This window comes from Taudactylus pleione, unplaced genomic scaffold, assembly GCF_031769625.1.
Source record: "Taudactylus pleione unplaced genomic scaffold, aTauple2 ptg000007l, whole genome shotgun sequence".
Lineage (NCBI taxonomy): Eukaryota > Metazoa > Chordata > Amphibia > Anura > Myobatrachidae > Taudactylus > Taudactylus pleione.
The window spans coordinates 4,667,901-4,688,944 of record NW_028284410.1 but is presented as its reverse complement, the minus strand read 5'-3'; the positions used below and the strand labels follow the sequence as shown (position 1 = coordinate 4,688,944).

General features: G+C 43.2%; 1 pseudogene; it reads left to right on the top strand.

Moving 5' to 3' along the window:
* Positions 1-8,803: 8,803 nt before the first annotated feature.
* On the top strand, positions 8,804-13,499 carry LOC148542864 (zinc finger protein 862-like; annotated as a pseudogene).
* Positions 13,500-21,044: the final 7,545 nt, after the last annotated feature.

Sequence of the window (21,044 nt, the reverse complement as noted above, 5' to 3'; positions counted from 1 at the left end):
TAATGCTGTTTTTGTTTTTTGTTTTTGGGGGAGTTTGGTTTTGGCTTTTTTTTAATGTGGTTTCACTATTGTTGTATTAATCCCCACACTTTTCTCACCCACAGAGGAACAGAGGCGTCGGGCCGAATTATCCGCCTGTGTGGCCCAGATGCACAACAATATCATCGGGGTGCTGGTGGTCCTTGACCGTATGTCGGTCCTCCTTAGGGATTAGTTTTGTTTTTTTGGCCCATTATGTAAATAAATTGTTATTTTTGAAGTAACGTTCTGGCTCATTCGTTTTTTCTAAAGCACAGATTGTTTACCCTGACATAAGTAGACTGTTCCAGCAAGGATTTCCATTTTTTTACACTAAGAGTGTGTGTTGTATTTTTATGTCAAACAGCCACAAGAAACACCTAACAGTAACAATCTGATTTCCCTTTTTTGGTGTAGTCACAATTAGATATTTCTACATTTTACAGGTTCCTAGTTGGTGTGCAAGCTGCTTAGGCCAATCTTACGAAGCAAAATGATTGTACAGGCTTCCTTTTGGTGTTGGTTTGGACCCTGAAAAAAAAATACATTTTTGCTCAACTGGCGTCAGTACTGGATTACCCCTTAGTCAAATGTAACGTGTGTGAACCTGGTTACACTTGCTGGTAATGTTCCAAAAAAGGTACAACATTTCACTCTCAAAACATTTATTATCAACATAACTGAAAAATCAAAGTGGTCACTCACAAACAAAACACACAGTGATAATCTCAAATACAACACATACCAAAAAAACCACATCACAAAACAAAAAATCAAGAACTGGTTGACGAAGGACCATGCCAACATGATTCCACAAATATGGCGTTGCAATAAGGGTTCCAGAATATATCCCCAAAATGTCCACATACAGGTTTTGTAAGGGTAGCAGGAAGTAGTCATCATTGGAGTGCCAAAGATTATGTTAAAAAACAGAAGATGGAGAAAAAAATTATAAAAAAATTAGATGTTCTCAAACAAACCCAACCACATTAGGTATCAACACTGTTTTTTTTCAAATAATTACCTAAAAAATCTGGCCACCACATCATCGCGTATGGCCCCCCCACATACTGACCCTTTTAAAAGGCCGATACAGCGCTCCACCACTTGCCTGGTGGCTGTAAGTGCGGAATTATACTCACTTTGTGGCCCTGGTGTGGGAGCCAAATAAGGAGTGAGCAGCCAGGGCGTGCAAGGGTAGCCACTGTCTCCTGTGAAAAAGAATAGTCAACATCAGGCTCACTCTGTATGAAGCTTAACATTGTTATGTACTAAAGGTCTCCACTTACCCAGATGCCACGCATCACCAGCTTGTAGGTTGGTTAATTTGTGCCATATCCCTGATTGCCGGATGACGAAGGAGTCATGTGCACTTCCTGGTAATTTTGCATTCAGGGACAGGATCTGGAGGGAGGCATCACATACCACCATTACATTGAGGGAGTGATAGTGTTTCCGGTTTCTAAATATTGCCTCCAGCCGTGCTGGAGGCTGAAGTGGTATGTGAGTACCATCCACAACCCCTATGATGTGTGGGAAGCCAGCTATTTGGTAAAAATTGGCCTTGGCCACACTAAGGGCACCCATATCCAAAGGCATTTGAATAAAATGATGGAGGTGCTTGAAAAGTGCCTCCATCACTGCCCTCAGGATCCGGGAAAAGGAGGATTGTGAGATGCCCGCCACTATTCCCACCGTTGTTTGGAACGATCCTGAGGCACAGAAATGTAACACCGCCATAAATTGCGTAAGTGGTGGAATTGCTGTAGGACTGTCAATTTGCCGCTCAAGATCACTCTCTATTAATGAGAGAGTGTCTATGATGATTTTTGGAGGAAGACGGTATCGTCTTAAAACCTCATCATCTGGCATTCCAAAAAGGGTGACACGTGTTCGAAATATCTGGGGCCTTGCACGCCTACGATGCCTATGCCTGGGACGAGATTGAGGTTGGTCGGCTTCCGGGAGCAGGGCCAGAACAATCCGACCCATATCAACCTGAAATGGCAACATTGGAATGTCAGGCTTTTTACCCCACCCATTAAAAATAAATTTTACTTAGCTTGAAAATACCATCCATTGATGCTTACATGCTGGGGTATTGTCATGATATGTTGTAACTGCAAATAATCACAACAAAAATATACATCATTTTATGCTGGCCATGTCATTATCAAAAATTTAAGCAAGAAAAAACAGAAAAGGGGACACACACACATTTGGGCAAAGAGCAAAATGACGTTGCGCACACTACGTCAAATTGAGGCCAAATGTAAACAACCAATGCTCCCGAAAAAACACAAACAATTTTAAGGGATGAATAAACATTTCACAAAGCGCTAATTAGTTCGCAAATACAAGTCACAATAGTAAGTAGTAAAAATGCGCTATTTAGTTCGCAAATACAAGTCACAATAGTAAGTAGTAAAAATGCGCTAATTAGTTCGCAAATACAAGTCACAATAGTAAGTAGGAAAAATGCGCTAATTAGTTCGCAAATACAAGTCACAATAGTAAGTAGGAAAAATGCGCTAATTAGTTCGCAAATACAAGTCACAATAGTAAGTAGTAAAAATGCGCTAATTAGTTCGCTAATACAAGTTACAACAACGCCGCATAAATAAAAATTTTAAAAACACAGAGTTCGATTTTGCAAAAACAAACGTTACATGTGTAAGGCCAACCAAAGTTGCGTACAGACAAACAAGAACATTTCCAAAACAGTTTAACAAATGAACTTACCAAGAGATAATATATAAGAATCCGGAACAAAATGTCTTTGGGGTAGAGCCAAAATAAAACCTAAGAGAGATGAAATGACGGGAGAAACTTATTAGAAAAATCGACACCAGAATGAGAGACAAATTGACCCAAAGTTAGACTTCCCCAAACTTACCAAAACTGGAAACGACCAAAAAAATTGAAATGGAAAAAAAACGAACGGAAATCAAAAAAAGAATAAATCCCCCCAAAAAACTTCAAAAAACGCAATCTCCTACACCAGACAACAATCAACTCCAACCAACGTAACCTCCAACATTCAATAAACGCCACCTCGATTCGAGATGCCCCAAGCCATAAATAGTGTTTTGTTTCCCGCACAAATTAAGGAAGGATCATAGGAACGCACAATCACTGATGCGGCCGCAAAATAAGGACGCATGAATAAATACGTCACGAGACAAAAACACAATTCTGGTGTATTTCTAGTTTGAAGCTCACACATGGCTACAGACCAGGGAAACAATGGACAACAGTCAGGCGGTAAGTATTTCATGCATTTTGACTCAATGATTAATTAGAAACATAATATTGTGCAAGTTGTGAAGTTGACAATTCTCCAAAATTACACACATAGGTGAGGAGGATGACATGGAAGAGGCTGCTGGGCCCAGTATTCCGGGCAAAGCTGCCAAAAAGAAAAGGCAGCCACAATTCACAAGAAAGGAGATGGAGGTTTTGATTCAGAAATGTGTGGACATCCTGCCACAGGCAGACAGGAATATGAGTGCTAGCCAGAAGTGGAGAATGTGGGAAGAGGTAGCCGTGGATGTCAATAGGGTGGGTGATTATGTCCGTCTAGCCCGGGATGTCAAACGGCGGTAAGTAAACACTTGACCACCCTAAAACCAAAAACCAAATAAAAAAAAAAGTAATGGTTCCAATTTCATCCCACAGATGGGCCGACTTCAAATATCGCCTGAAGCAAAAACTGGCGGACAGGGCTAGGCATGCAAGGGGGACAGGTGGGGTCATTGGAGTTGACTGATTTAGAAGAGCTGGCACAGGGGTGTGTGCAGCCTGTGGAGGTGTTTGGTGTGTCCAACATGGATATGGACATGCCAGACTTTGCGGCTCCTCATGTTGTCCCAGGTAAATGTTGTGATGTCACCAACTCTGAAATGTTATTGTGCCAATATGTAGATTCTAATGTGAGTCTTTTCTCATTTTTCCAACAGAGACACAGGCGGATGAGTCTGCTCCAGAGGGGAGCCTTGGCCGCAGAATTTCTGCTGGCTCTGCAGGGGAGGAACCAGTACATCCAGCTGAGGACCCTGCAGAAGCCAGTCCAGGGCAATCCCCCTCGCAGGCAGTGTCCCTCCTCACAGAACTCAATTTTAAATCGGATTTCCATACGGAGATTCTACAGAGGATGGACGCCAGTCTGGTACGGGTGGCTGAGGCCCTGGAGCAAAATGCTGCGGCCAACGTGACCATTGGTCAGGCCCTGGCGGAAAATACCAGGGCCAACATCCGCATCGCCACTGCCCTGGAGCAGCTCGTTCGCCAGCACATGGTGGAGCCGACCTCCCTTCCTGCCGGAACATCAGGATCCTCCACCTCTAGCACAACATCAGCCAATCCTCCAAATGTGCCTAGCCCTGTGCCTAGTCCAGAGGCCACAACATCTGCCTCTGGACAGGCCAGCCCGATGACATCCCGGACCCGGTCTGGCTCCCTCCCTCCCCCAGCCAAATGGGCGAAAAAACGGTGACACCATTGGCTACTTTTCCCACACTCCTTCTGTGCTTGCCTCATATTCCTTTCTGGCCAAAACTTCCCTCTCCTTTCTTGTGAATTGTTTTTAATTTTTGAATTTTCGGTTACCCAAAAATTATTGTTTGCACAATTAATAAATATTGTGGAATGAACACTGCCAAAAATGTTTGAGTTAAATATGTGTATTTTTTTTTTGTGGGATACCAATAAATTTACCACAAATGTACGACTTTGTATTCTGACATTATTGTAAAAATGGGTTACATTTAATCCGGGCACACAAGCCAACAACGTTCAAACTAAAAAAATACACATTGAAAAAAAAGGGCTCGTTAAGGAACGTTTAAAACATTACCTAAGGAGGAAAAATCACCTTGCAAACACAAAATGAGGGACCAAACCTAAACATGATGACATTATTGTTACAATAGTCCAAAAACGAACACATTGCGGCCAAAATACACCTCCACAAATGTACGCTAATTGATTGTGTAATCCAGACATTAGCAGCTATGATTTCCACCTGCGTTCGGTTTTGTGCTATCCAAAAAAACTGCTTTCCAAACACATACCAAGCCGTTTTTCAATCCAACACTAATTGAGTTTCTGACAAGCCGTGATTAATCGATGCTACATCGTGGTGCGCTGGGACGGAGGAGAAGGCCATCGCCACTGTGGTCGAGTTATCCAGCCCTTAAGCTGTGCGAGCATTTTGAAGGGAAAGAGGATCATCCAGTGACGTATGAGTTGGTACGAACACATTTGACGTTCGCATTTGTTAATGTATGTACGCCCAAAAAACGCCTCGCCACGCCTGCGTTTTTCCATCTCCACCCCCGTCAACGCCCAAAAACGGCCTGTTCTGTCAATCACATTTGACATATCACTTCCTGTACGCTATTTGACGAACGAGACAAAAAAAACTCGCAATCTGCCGTACGCACATGCGCAGTGTAACACCGACGCACGCGCGGTTACTCAACATCGGAACGCAACGAGCGTACTGCTGTTAACGAACGGCTCTGAATCAGGGCCTTATTCTTTTGCCTAGGATAATCCTGGATTCTACTCTTTAGGACTAAGACATTTTAGTTGAAGAGACAGGACTCTTGATATAGACTCATCTTCATTTATTCTCTTCACGGAATTGACTATTATATATTTTAACTGGGAATGTTATTTACAGAAATCCATCAGTATAGTTTCATTACAGTATAGCGGATTTATTGCATGGGGAGGGAATGTTCATGGGAATTGTATTGTGATATTACCTGTATATTTATGCGTATACTTTGTAAGGCCTGATGTATGATGACAATATATGTATAAAAACAATAACCGTGTATAGAACTACTTACCTTAAGGTATCTGATGGACGTCTTTCATCGGGAAGCTGTGAAGGAAGAAAGGAGACAGGTGTTGATTTAAATGCAATGTATAAATGTCGATTTATAAGTACTGTGTAAATATTTGAATCCAAACAAAACATTTCATTATACAAATTATATATTAGGGCAACCCTAGGATAGCCCTTATAAAATAGCCAAGGTGGAGGCACACAATATAAGGATAAAATATATACATATATAGCTACCATCCTTAGAATTGGTGGGGCTACAATAAGGCAACTAATAGTAACATTTACAATTACATATCTATTAAATATATCTTAGGAACACCTCACAAATTATAATATAAGACTTGAGTCAGTGATTGTGGTGGAAGACTTTGCCATATGCATACTATGTTTCCTGTCTTTAGGACTATTGATAGAGAGCCTGATTCAATAAGCAACGCAAGTGAGAGAATGCACGCACTCGGTCGATGCTTTCGCACTGCGCATGCGTATGCATCACAATGTGCGTGCGCATACTGTGCCACACACAGCCGGGCGTCTCTCTGTGTGCAGGAATCTCTGAACTCCTGCAGCAGTGTCAGATCAACCACTAATGTGCATATGGTTTCCATGGTTCGTGAGGTGACCGATTCTTCCGCTAACTTGCTGTACGAAGTCTGGGCCTAATTCAGACCCGCTCGCGAGCGCAGGACGCTCGCAAGCGGGTCGATGGTGCCCTAATGCGCATGCGCACGATGGAGGGAGCTCCGTCGTGCGCATGCGCGAGACCCGGGGAGCGACAGCGTGGCCGTCTCTCCCCGGGTCTCGCACCAAAGGGGGCGTGCTGTTGATGGTGACTGACAGCACGCCCCTTTTGGTGGGCGTGCTGGGGGTGTGGCTGCCAGACGGAAGCATTTCCATGGGAACGCCTACCGTCTGGGTCCGGCCCCACTGACATCACTCATGATGTCAGTGGGAGTGATTTTGGCTCTGATAGAGCCAAAATCACTCCACGGCTTGCGGCCACAAGACCCTACCGCATGGTCTCGTCGCAAGCCCGATGGTCGCGATGGTCTTGACCATCGCGACCATCATCATGGACGCTCGCATAAGCTGTGGGTGGTAACCCACAGCTATGCGAGCGTCCAAGAGGCCGCTCCATTGTTAGGTAGGAGGGCCCTGATTCAGAGCGCTCTGGTCAGAGTGTCCGGCTCTGAATCAGGCCCTCTGTACGAAGAGAGATGAGCGGAATTGACTTTTGACGGGTGCGTGCGAATGCAACATTGCGTTGCTTGCTGAATCAAGCCCAGAGTCTGTAGTTAGCCTCTCCTGGATCTAGAGATGAGCGGGTTCGGATCTCAGAGACTTAGGGGTTTTCCCGCCTGACTCAGGGGCTTAGGGGGTCTGAACTTAGGGGTTTTCCCGCCTGACTCAGATCTGAAAAAGAGGCAAATGTCATCATCCCGCTGTCGGATTCTCATGGGTTTTGGATTCTATAAAGGTCCCTCGATCGCTGCCATTTTTTATTCTGGCTGTGGAGAGGGAAGAGTGAGGGTGCTGGGAGCTGTGTTGTGCTGCTGTGTGGCTGCTGTTGTGACTTGTGACAACTACTAGGTTGTGCTGGGAGCTGTGCTGCATAATTGAGGTTGTCGTGTCCATAGGGGCTGGCTGGCTGTTTTGAAGTTGTCCTGTTCATAGGGGCTGGCTGGCTGTTATCCATAGGGGCATAACAGCCAGCCAGCCTGTTCATAGGGGCTGGCTAGCTGTTATCTATAGGGGCTGGCTGGCTGGCTATTGCTGATTGTTGTCCTGTCCATAGGGGCTGGCTGGCTGTTGTCCATAGGGGCTGGCTGTTTTGAGGTTATCCTGTCCATAGGGGCTGGCTGGCTGTAGCCCATAGGGGCTGGCTGGCTGTTGTCCATAGGGGCTGGCTGTTTTGAGGTTGTCCTATCCATAGGGGCTGGCTGTTATCCATATGGGCTGGCTGGTTGTTGCTGGCTGTTGTCCTGTCCATAGGGGCTGGCTGGCTGTAGTCCATAGGGAATGGCTTGCTTTTGTCCATAGGGGCTGGCTGGCTGTTTTTTGAGGTTGTCCTGTCCATAGGAGCTGGCTGGCTGGCTGTTGTCCTGTCCATAGGGGCTGGCTGGCTGTAGTCCATAGGGGCTGGCTGGCTGTTGTTGTTTTGTTTTTTTTTTCACTGGGGGTGAAGAAGAGCACCCCTGATGGACAGAGCACCCCCTGTGCTCTGTCCATCAGGGGTGCTCTTCTTCATCCCCATTGTGCGTATTAGCCACACCAGTGAAAAAATAAAAACTATTTTTTATGTGTGCAGAATTGTGTATTAGCCACACCACCAGTGTGTTAGTCTACCACACCACCAGTAAAAATATAAAAACTATTATTTGTGTGTACACCACCAGTGTGAAAATAAAAACATTTTGGTGTGTGCGTGTTAGCCTGCCACACCACCAGTGTGAAAATAATAACAATTTTTTGTGTGTGTTAGCCACACTACCAGTGAAAAAATAAAAACAATTATTTGGGTGTGTGTGTGGCTGTTAGCCACACCACCAGTGAAAAAATGAAAACTTTTTTTTAGTGTGTGCGTGTTAGCCACACCACCAGCGAAAAAATAAAAACAATTTTTTGTGTGTGCGTGTTAGCCACACCACCAGTGAAAAAAAATAAAATAAAATTGTGTGTGCATTTAAGCCATACCCCCAGTGAAAAAATAAAAACAATTTCTTGGTTTGTTCATGTTAGCTTGCCACACCACCAGTGTGAAAATAAAAACAAATTTTTCTGTGTGCGTGTTAGCCACACCTCCAGTGAAAAAATGTTAAAAAAATGTGTGCGTGCGTGTTAGCCACACACATGTACTGTGAGTGATCAGTTGTGGTCAGGATGTGTCCTAAAACTCTCTTCCTCACCTCCTTTATAGTAGAGAACATGTCTACTGTTAAAAGAAATCTTAAGGAATATCAAAGAAAAAGCAAGGAAATAGGAAGGAAATTTTGAAACTAAGGGCCTCATTCAGAGCCGTTCGCTATTTGTGTTCGTTCGTTCAAAAACAAGGGGTGGCTATGCAAATGATCCGTTCGCAGATTGCAGTCTGTTCACACCTCTAAGTCTGAACGAGCGAGCAAAACATACGCTCGTTTATTTGATAAAAACGCCCCCTGGCCGCTCGCACCATACGTCATGTCCGCTATTTATTAGATTAATCGAGTACATCGAACAGGATATGAACTGCTCGCTATTCTTGTGGTTGGTTTTTTCAACCGCTATTTTGCGAGCAGTTCTGAGTTAAAAAAAACCAAGTGACGTGGTCATTGATGCTGCTGTATTAATTATGCACACCCATAAAACGCCCGTTTTGACCTTTAAGCACGCCTGCGATCGGATCTCCACTCCCCGTTTTCAAGCACCTTCCCCTGTTACCACCCACATACGCCTCATTCTGTCACTCAAAATAGCAGGCACTCGCTATATTGCGTACAAATGATTTTCGGCCGCACTGACTGGTTCGCGCATGCGTACTAAAAACCGTACGCATGCGCAGATGTGCGAACATCGCTCGGAACGAGCGTACTGCCGCTAGCGAGTGGCTCTGAATGAGGGCCTAAGTGCAATGTTTTCAGGAAAAGAGCAGGTAGGAATACCGATTAGACACGCTAATAAACTTTACCATATGATCTTTTCAAAGCTCGGTAAATGATTTCATGCTGAAATCCTCAAATAAATATCTTTATTAATGTAGATCACTTATTAATTGCAAAAAACAAATGCAGCAGAGCCAGATCCTGTACGCAGCACCTCTGCAAAACCAGATGATTAATTCATTTCCACTACTAATTCATTGGCCACATTAAACACAAATAGCAATGCAGATGATTCAACATTGACTTCATGTGAAATCAATGACAATGAAGATAATATAGATGTGCCTTCTCAATCCACAGTTTTGTTTGCCATTTGTGAGCAGAATTAGAGAATGACGCTTCAAAATTGGATGAGCTATCAGAAGAAAGGGGATCTTCTACTGATGATGATACAGGCACAATAAATGACCTTGGGGACAGCACTTCTCGAAAATGGAAAACAAAATTTCCATGGCTTTACTGTAAAAAAAATGGTGAAAGGGAAACCTTAATCTGCAGACTGTGCTCAAAACACCTAAGTAACGATAACAAATACAATAAATCTCCATGGATGAATAATGGAATGTGCACAGGAATGCTTGACAAAATCAATCATTCGGTATCTGAAATGCATAAAGTGACAATGCAAACTGAAATGATGACTTTTAATGCAGAAGCTTCACATAGCCGAAAAACTAGACAAGATTCGGAAGAATTTAAAGCTGTGGAATATGCTATGAAGCATCTGGAATTTCTTATTGCACATAATATACAGTAAATCATACAACTATCTTTAAACCATTTATAGATTTTTTTATTGAAGAGTTAAAATCTCCTATTTTAGCCCCTCTTAAAAAAGCTAAAAATGCTTATACACAAGCTACCAAACAGTTATCGAATTTGTAAACTCAATGGCCAGTTGTCAAAGCCAGCAAGTTATGTTGTCTTTACAGAAGAGTCCATCCTATTCAATAATGATTGATGAAACCACAGACGTCAGCAACAGAAAGCACTTGGCTACTGCTGCAAAATATATGAAAGACGGAGAAGTTACAGTGTCCTTTATTAGCGATTTTCAATGCTCTTTCACAGACTGTAGAAGACTGTTGAGGGTATGAGAAATTAGTTGGATTTGGAAGTGACAGCGCCAGTTCAATGGTTGGAAAACGTGATGGTGTAGCGGCCAAAATAAAGACCAAAAATGATAAGGATATTTTAACCCATTGTCATAACCACCGTTTAGCTCTTGCAACTAAGAATACCTTTGAGTCTTTGGAACCCTTTGTTAAAATGGAGTATTAACAAGCATTTACACATTTTATAAATACAGCTCTGTCAGAAGCAATAGCTTTGCTGAAATACAAAGAGTATTTAGTAAATGCAAAGGTACCAAGATAAAAAAGGCAAGATGGCTATCGCATGAAAATGCAACTAAATTAATCCATCCATCATTGTGGATTTAGATAATGCTGTTGTAAGTGGACAGTCAAAGGCTGCAACTGGTTTGAGTGGGCCAAATGCAGAAACATTTAAAACGTTTTCAGTTTTTTCAACTTATTCATTTCCCGTGAGATGTCCTGAACCTACTTTCCAAACTCGTTTTAATTTTTGACAGGTGAGATATCAATCTGTCTACCATACATAGCAATATTTCCACTACGCTTGCTGGTTTAAAAATTTTAAATGGAACCCGGGGTCAGTTTTTTCGGAACCTTGAAAATTATGCAAGAAAAATAGGAATTGCGGCTCCTATATCTGCACCAAACTGTAATTGTGAGGAACATGCAAGATGTTTCATAGATCTATTAGTAAAAAGCATTTCAGAGAGCATGCAGAATGTTTCTACACTTGATTTTCTAAGGGGCTTATTCAATAGGCTGCGAGAATAGCAAATAACCTGCACCTGCGAGGTTTTTCCTGCAGGTGTGGGTTCAATGCTATTCTATTAGGTGCGTGGTTTTTTATTAAACACGTGTCAGGAGGTTTTTTTCCACGCACCTCCTGAGCAAGCGTGATTTTTCCTAAAATCGTTGATTTTAGGTTAAATCACCGACACTTGCTCTGACACCCCTGCAGACCCCCTTGAAGACTAATTAAGCAATTGGAAGTATCCAATTAGCTTAATTAGTCCTGAATTACTTACCTCCAGCAGTGCTGTCATCTTCATCCTGCGTCGGGAGCCGGCTCTTCTGCAGCAGTGGTGAGTATGTTAGTGTGTGTGGTGTATGTAAGTGTGTATTAATGTGTGTGCATGAGTGTGTGTGTATGTGCATGAGTGTGTGTGTCCCGATGTCAGTGTGCCCCTAGAGTGCTAGTGTGGCCCCCCTGGAATGGGCACTGGGAGAACTACATCTCCCAGCAGCCCTTGCTCCTCCCGCCAGCCCCTGGGACCCCCAGCAGCCCCTTCTCCAGTAAGAAGAGAGAGGGGAGGCCGTCAGGAGCCGCCGGAGACTACTGGAGACCCCGGAAAGGTAAGTGGTGGGTTTTTTTTCCAGTAAAACATATGCGCCGTGGGTTTTCAGAACTGAAAACCACGCGACCAGTATTTTTGGAATTGAATACTGCGCTTATTGGGAGCGCGCATACCCGCAGTATTTCTAAATTGGGCCTGAGGGGCACGTCACTAAACCTCACGCCCAATTGGATATGCCCCCAAGTGTCTTAGATATGAGACATCTTAATACTAGCAAAGGTGTTGGATTGTATGGTGTGGCTAAGATGGCTCAACTTGCAGAATTTCATAACCTGGATGAAGACCCTTTTATTATCAGATTGGGAAGATTTTAAGTCTGTTGGGCCTATTCATCAACACTAAAATAAAATTTTTAAGGACATTTTCCTTAAATAACGTTATTTTAGTATTCATGAAGTATCTTAACGCAGGAGATATTACTGATATCTCCTTGCTAAGCCCCCCTGCGTTAATTTCCACACTCCCCATACATTAGTATGGAGATATGGAAATTATGGTATTCATCAAATTCTGAAAATTATGTATTTTCGGAATTTGATGGAGTTACTATTCGCCACTGTGAGGAGGCGAATAGCAGGTAACACTTACCTGTATCAGCGTGTGCAGGTCCCCCGGCGTCTCCCTCCGGCACTCTGGGGTCTCCTCTGGTGGCTCCGTCTGCTGTGCTGACATTGTGTTCTCCAGGCAGAACACAATAAAGTTTAGGGAAAAAAAGATGTTTTTTTTTTTTTTTCCCCTAAACAGTAGCGTGTTCTGCTGGGAGACCATGTGTCAGCACAGCAGAAGGAGCAGGAGGCTGCTGCGCAGACAGGTAAGTACTGAATGGGGGGGAGGTGAGCGGGGGGGGACACTAACTTACCGCATCTGTAGGCAGTGCTGTGCATGCGCTGGTTTTACAGATGTAACAGCGCATGCGCAGCACTCTTTCCAGCTGCTGTAATGCAGTGTAGTGAGGGAAAAGTATCTATTTCCCGAAAAGCTGTCATCGCAAAAATGACAGCTTTTCGGAATAGATAGTTATGGAGAGGAGGAATGATGAATTCCTCTGGTAATTAGGTAGAACTCCATGCGAGTTCTAAACCTAATTACCTCCATCGGTATTTTAGGTATAATGAATAGGCCCCTGAATTCCTAGAAAATTAAGATGACAATTCTGATAATGAAAGATTATCCATGGTCAACCTGTACAAAACTTTAGAAAAATCAGAAAACACAGTTGGAGAAGCATTTCCCCACATCCAGAAATGTGTTCTTCCACTCCAACTGCAGAAATAGAAAGGACTTTTCACAAGTTAAGTTAATCTTAACTGATCACAGAAATCGTCTCAAGGTATAAAATGTAGACAGTTTATTAGCCATAAAGCTGAATGGAAAGGTAAACTAAAAAGAAGGCTGTGAAGCACTGGATGAAAAAACTAAGAATAATCTTTTCTTCTAGCCACACAAAGCTAGCTACCCACCATAATCTATCAGCAGAAACTTCTGCACTTTAGATTCCCTGTTATATCAAGAACTTGGGAGAAACCACTAAAAAGAAACCTTGATAAGCTTCAATATCCTTTTCCTGCCCGTAAGTAGGGTACACACCCAAAAGTTTCTTTGAGAAGTCGTGATGTTTTAGGACATAAAGATATCTACATAGGAATTCCCCCACTTACATTTACATTGGCTCTGTTGTGGCTAAACCAGGGATTGCTGCCATATATATCTGTGTTGTGTGGATAATAACTTTTCTCCTTAGGACTACATCTAAAAGCTTTTTTTGTATGTTTTGTTTTCTCTTCTGGCTCCCGGATAACACTTGACATTGAGAAATCCAGAAGAATCTGATTGCATATGGAGAATATGGACTGAGTAATGAACCAAAGGAGACTGTGAAAAGTTTGGTTTTTGCTATAGTCTTCCTCTTTTTCTTTTCATATAAGTTGATATTTACTAATTTTATATCCAGCACCCTCTTAAGTTCAGATTGTTTCTATTTTTCTATTATTCCCTGAGCGGGGTGATACTCATTTTTCTGATAAATAGGAAGGCTGCAGGTGTTGCGCACCCTCTCTCCACACATATCGTTTAAACTGGTGAGTGTTGAGAAAATGTGTGGTAAAATTGCTAGATGGAAGTTGTATGGACCTGTATATGTCCTTAATCATATTGAGTTCTTTTGTAATAGATTGTTGGTTCTTCAAAGCACACCTTCATTTTATTTGGAAGAATTATAAGAAAAAAGATTATGGGCCAAATGTAATAGGGAGAGAGTTTAGAAAAGTGAGAGTTTCTGACACTTTTCAAACTTTGCCAATGTAATAGAGTCCAAAAACAAAGTAACAGAGCGAACTTGCATGTTTTTTTAGACTTAAAAAACTCCCACGATTTAAAATCTTATTCAGATGTTTTCCCATTTTGAAGATAAAACTCAACCAATGTGAGAGTTTACTGCTAAACTCTCACATTTTCTAAACTCTCGCCCTTTTACATATGGCCCCATAAACCTATCTTGTTATAGTTCATCTGAAAAGAATAAGCTGTGCTTTGAGGAACTGATTCAGCCCTGATTCAGAGCCACTCACTAGATGCGATCGCTCGCACGATGTGTATGCCATTTGCCATTTGCGTAAGCAGTGCTATCACACAGCAATGCATTAGCACGCCCAGTATTTCTTAGAGAGCGATCACATAGTGTATGCAGACACCCACCAGCCTGGTTTAAGATGCCCACTTGTGCACGTCCAGGAAGTGTATGCAACCATCGGTACATCGGGTAACATCGGAGGCTATCGCAGCGCTTGAGGTTGAACATACCCTGCCGCAAGCACTGCGAGCACTTCAGTGTAAAAACAAGCCAAGTGACGTGTACTATGATGCTGTCTTTTAATTATGCACACCTCTAAAACGCTGTTGAGTAGCTCAGGCACGCCTGTGTTTGTACCTCTACTCCCCCGTTTTTAATGGCCAGACCCTGTTACCACCTACCAGTGTCGGACTGGGGCATAAAAGGCCCACAGGGGAATGCAATGGCAGGGGCCTGCCGAAGGGGCGTGACCAACCTTTTGTAGGTGTGGCCATCAATTGGAGTGGTGTGGTCATCCCCATTAAATAATATCAATAATCTGTGACACTTAATTTAATACCAATAATCCCTGCCCCCTTTATAAAAATATCAATAATCAGTGACCCTTTTATTATAGTAGCCAGGGGCGGATTGGGATAGAAAACCTACTTAGGAAGTTTATGGACACAGTGGGGGCAGGATCCCTCCTGATAGGGCCTGATTCTGTGATTCTGTCGGACCCAGTTGCGCCTTCCATGCGCATTTTGCTGTAGTTATGTCTGCGACTTTATGCGAATGCCGCTACAATGCCCTTCCCTGGTGAACATCCATGCATCCGAATATGTAAGGACAGACGCCCAATTACAGTGTCTACAGACGCTGCAATCGTGCATGTTTAGACACCACCATCAGTTGCACCATTGAAACTTTCACCCTATGGTAGGTACAGATCATCCATCTGAGTATGGACTTCAGTGTGAGCAATTCAGCATCTCTACGCAACCACTTTCAATAGCACGCCCGTGTCACTCCAATAACACCCCGATGTCTCTCCCATAACGCAGCCGCGTCACTCCCATAACGCGCCCGCGTCACTCCAATAACGCGTCTGCATCACTCCAATAACACGTCCATGTCACTCCAACAACTCGCCCTTGTCACTCCAATAACTCGCCCATACTACGTGACATCTGCATCTGATTAGCCAACTGCCTAGGAAGACCCAACACATTTCTAATACACTTCTGGGTGCATCTGTCCGAATTTGTACTGCAACTTTGTATGAGCACCATCGGGACGCAAGCAGTGATTAAAAATCACATAAAAAGAAAACACTTTAGTCTCCACAGGAAAAAAAACAAACACATCGGCCTCAATAAGAAGAAAATAAAACACAATGGCCCCGAACAGGTTAAAAAAATAAAACACATTGTCCCACATAGGAAAAAAAACTAACATTAGCCGCTGGCAGGAAAAAAACAAAACGCATTGGTGTGGACACTGTGGGGAATAATATTAATACTGGGGACAGGAAAGGTGTGGGGAGAGAGGTCCTCACACACTGCTACAGCTGCAGCGGGCAAGGGAGACAGAGCAGCCAGGCAGAGCTGAAGAGAAAGGGAAGGAGGCGGGGAGAGGAGATTATCAGGGGTATTCAATATGGAATGTAAACCTCGCTGTCGAAGTTTACGTTGCATATCAGAGATTTTCCTGGGATAAAGTATCGGGCGCGCGCCCGCTTTATCCCCGTATTCAATATGAAAACTACGAAAACAGGACCCGGCGAAGTAGGATCGGCGAAAAAAAACGAAATTTACCTGGAATAAATTGTAGGATCCCCCTGAAAATGTAAAAACACGGGGGATCACTATGGGTACCCCCGTTTTAGCCTGCAAATGAAAGTCGGGGTTTTTAATAGCGGCAGCAGGTGTTTTTTTCCCGACATTGAAGAAGTGATGCAGAAGAGCACTTAGGTTATTTTTTTCGTTTTTTTTTAAGTGGTCCCATCAAATTTGGGGTACATGAAAATGGGTACTAGCATTTTTTTAAGTCCCTAAAGTCTTTTTTTTTTAATTCTGCAACTATGCACCTGCCACTAAAAGCCTATTCTAGAATACACCTGCCGCATGCTTGCAGAATAGCCCTGAACCTATTTCCCTAGTTTTAAACAATTTTTTCAAATTTTTTTTTTTTCACCCCAATTTTTTTATTAATTTTTTGGGGTTTCCCTATTTTTTTTTTTTACTTTTTTTGACAGTTATTTTTAAAATGTAATTCCCAGGGGTGCAGGCTATTTTTTTTAAGCCTGCACCCCTAAACCCCAATTCTGCATTTTTTTTCGCCACCTATTCAGTGGTGAAAAGTTATCCCAGTTTTTTTTCAAAGACTTTTCGAACCTGCGAAAAGTCTTTGAAATTGAATACGGTGTAAAACCAAAACCTGCGAAAATTACGTCATCTGTGTGAAAACATTGCAAAAACTGAGTTTTCGCTCCATATTGAATACCCCTGTTAGGCTCACATATTGAACTTTTCCCTATTGGCTACCCTGCTTCCAGGTGCTGTCCTGTACTGTCCCGGGGTAGGCTAGTTAGCCTATCACCCTTAGTCAGAGCCACATTACGCAGCAGCTGCTCCCGGCTAGCAGCACCAGGAAGTGCTAGCTATCTGGAGCATATGACTGCTTCCAGTTTGTGTTCCATAGTGGAACGCAAGTACTGGAAGTGCGGCTCCAGCCAACAGTGTGAGCCAAACCGAGCCGGGCCTGCCTGGCCGCAGTCAGTGACAGTGTGTGCCGGTCCAGCCGAGGGGACTATGGGACAGGCCTTACGGGAACTTACCTGCTGTCCCAATCCACCCCTCATACTAGCAATTACTGGTACCTCTATTATTAGACTAACAATAATAATAGTTTACATATACACACACACTGTATGTATATATATATATATGCTGTGTATATATATATATATATATATATATACTTACACACACATACATAGTGTACATAAACAATCCTATACATAGAATACATTTATCTATGCATACACAAATACCTATACATAGAATACCTATACATACATAGACCTGGTATACACATACATGCATGCTTACACACATACATTACATATACATAGTATACACATGTATACATATACATAGAATACATACATACATAAATACATTACATATACATAGTATACACATACATACATATACAGTGTAAATTATGTATACATAGTACATAGAATAGGATGCTGGCAGGGAGAGGGTTACAAGACAAGAGGGGTCTGTTACATTCCAGAGATAAGGCTTCCAGGCATTCCAATGCAGAGAAAAGGGACACGTGTAGGTATGTGTACTGGGTGGTTACACTTACTAACTTTTTTAATGTCCATCTATATTACCTGCAGCCATTTACTGGAGACAGGAAACAATCCATGCTGCATAGTATACAGCAGTCCCCAGCCAACCTCACACCCACAGTAGTGACTGTCAAAGTGCAGGTAACTCTGTGCAGGGAGAAGGATGACACCGCAGCCGCACTTGCAGGAAGAGTACGTGGAGAGAGAGGAGAGGGGGGGGGCGTGTCTAGGAGAGACAAACATACCTTATTGGTGGCTGGTCCTGGGGGAGGGGCAGCAACTAACACCAGCCGGGTCTCCACAGTCAAGACTATAAAAAAACTCCTTGTGAGCAGCACTGGATGCCCGGCCACAGAGGATGTGAGACAGCCCAGTGCAGGGGGGGAGCGATCAGCAGCTGGGTCAGTTAACATAACAGCCTTGCAGAGCCTGCTATAATAAACCCTGCCAATGACCTGCGCTAGGCCCCGCCCTCTCGCAAAAGAGGGCGTGGCTATGAAACAGCGGGGCCCACCGGGGATATCCCTGAATCCCCGGCACCCCAGTCCAAGCCTGCCACCTACAAACGGCTTCCCCTGTCACTCACTCTGCTGGGCTGTCTATGTGCAGCGAGAGAATGCATTGTGAACTTTCACTAAAGTATGCACATGCACACTGCGATACATACACATGCGCATGATGCATACACACTGCATACCATCGGCAGCGAGCGGGTCTGAATCAGGCCCCTAGTACGCAAGGACTCTGATAATATTCATTGAGTTTATGTATGATTATCTGTTTCAGCTTTCGCGCTGCCCCTAAAAAAAGAAATAAAGCCAGTGACTAGGACAACATCCAGCTGACCCCGGATAAAGGGTTGGACCCTTCTGTGCAGTGGCGTAAATTCATCCCAGACGCCCGGAGACAAGTTATGATTTGGTGCCCCCCCATCACAGTCGGATGTGTCACACTGATAGAAGAAGCTGCTGGGAAGCAGCGACACCAATGAGCAGGGACAGGCTATAGACAGATGGAGGTGGCAGCTGATGGTCTGACACGGAACTCTCCACTAGTGTATAGTGGCTTCTCAGGTGCCGCAAAGAGGTGCCATGTATTGGGCAGCCATTACGGTACATTCCGGGTACATAGTTACAGCCTTAGGTTGGGTGAATATATTGTGGGCCCCATTAGTGCTGGAGCCCGGCGACAGGCGCCTCCATTGTCTCCCATAGTTCTGCCCCTGCTTCTGTGATCTGCACGACCAATCCCATGCTGCAACACAGGACATTAGATGAGCAGCATTAACTACATGGAGATGGTACTATTGCTAGAAATTGTAGTAAATTGCCAGTAGTACAGTAAGTAGAACTACATTGGTGATGCATTGCTCTAAATTATATAGTTTTAGTATTGAATGAAAGTCTTCACTTTCCACTAACTGTGTGCTTTTAAAACATTAAGCATTAAATACAATATGGTTGAAAGAATAAGCTTCCAGGAGTCTTTGTGAAAAAAACGTATGTCTGCGCTTATAACCACTAATTGATGTAATACTCCAGAGCTGTTATTCACTATTTATTAGCAACAATATAAAATACAATAACAAATATAAAAAAGAACTTCAGTTCCTAGGATAATGGATACAATGTTAAATCAACATCAAAAAATATATCAATCAGTGCACTGAAAATAGCCTGAAATAAATATCCAAAAAATACTCCCAATTGGTAACAAAATTCCTTTAAGAGATGACTGATCAACAATAATTAAATGTCCTGTTAATTGGAATAAAGATGCATATATCCTCACCTGATTTGATCTTTTGTTTTCTACGCATCATGTCACATCCACGTATTATCACCTTCTCAAAATTCATAAATCTTTACACAATCCACCTGGTCGACCTATTATCTCAGGAGTGGTTTCTCTCACTGCTAATCTATCCTTTTATGTTGATCACTTTTTGCAACCCCACGTTTCCACTCTTAAATCGCACCTTAAGGATACCACTGATTTTTTTAACTCTATTTCCACCATCAAATGATTACCGCATTACAAATTCATTACATGTGATATTAGTGCATTATACACTAATATACCACATGTAGAAGGGATTAGAGCAGTGGAAACATACTTATTAAATAATGATGAGATAGAGAGGGCACATTGTAATTTTATTTTATCATCTATTCATCTATCCAACACAGGACTATATCTTTTTCATCGAAATATTCTGAAACCAAGTTTCCAATTAAGGGGGTCATTCAGACCCACTCGCAAGCGGCAGTACGCTCGCAAGTGGGTCAATGTTCCCCACTGCGCATGCGCACGACGGAGGGAGCATCCGTCATGCGCATGCGCGAGACCCGGACTGCGACAGCCAAGATTGACAGCACACGCCCTTTGGTGGGCGTGCCGGGGGCGTGCCTGCCAGACGGAGGCGTCCCCATGGGAACGCCTACCGTCTGAAGCCGGCCCCACTGACATCACTAGTGATGTCAGTGGGAGTGATTTTGGCTCTGATAGAGCCAAAATCACTCCAGGGCTTGTGGCAGGGAGACCCTACCGCAGGGTTTCCGTCGCAAGTCCGATGGTCGCGATGGTCAAGACCATCGCGACCATCTTTTTGGATGCTCGTATATGCTGTGGGTGGTGACCCACAGCTATACAAGCGTCCAGGAGGACGCTCCATTTTAATGGAGGAGGGCCCTGATTCAGAGCGAGCGCTCTGGTCAGAGCGTCCGGCTCTGAATCAGGCCCTAAATCCTTTATAAATTGCAACAGTGTTTATGTAATATATTTGTTACAATGTCCTTGTAAATTATACTATGTAGGGCGCACAACGAGATCGTTAAAAACCAAGTTCCTAGAACATTGTAGGAACATTATATATGGCTTAGATAAACACAGTGTCCCAAGACACTTCAAGTCACAACATTCCAGTTATCCAAAGGGCTTAGTGGTAATGGGTATAGAATCTATCCCCCCCACCTCAAGAGGGGGACAGATATCCCAAGTTATGTGTCCGAGAAGCGTTTTCGATACATTCCTTTTGAACTTTATATCCAGAGGGGTTAAATTAAATGGTCGAACTTGATATCTGATCTCCATTTTTTTATATCATATAGGGAAAATAGGTTATATTAGCAATAACCATGTTTGGTGTAAACATTCTCTATTTT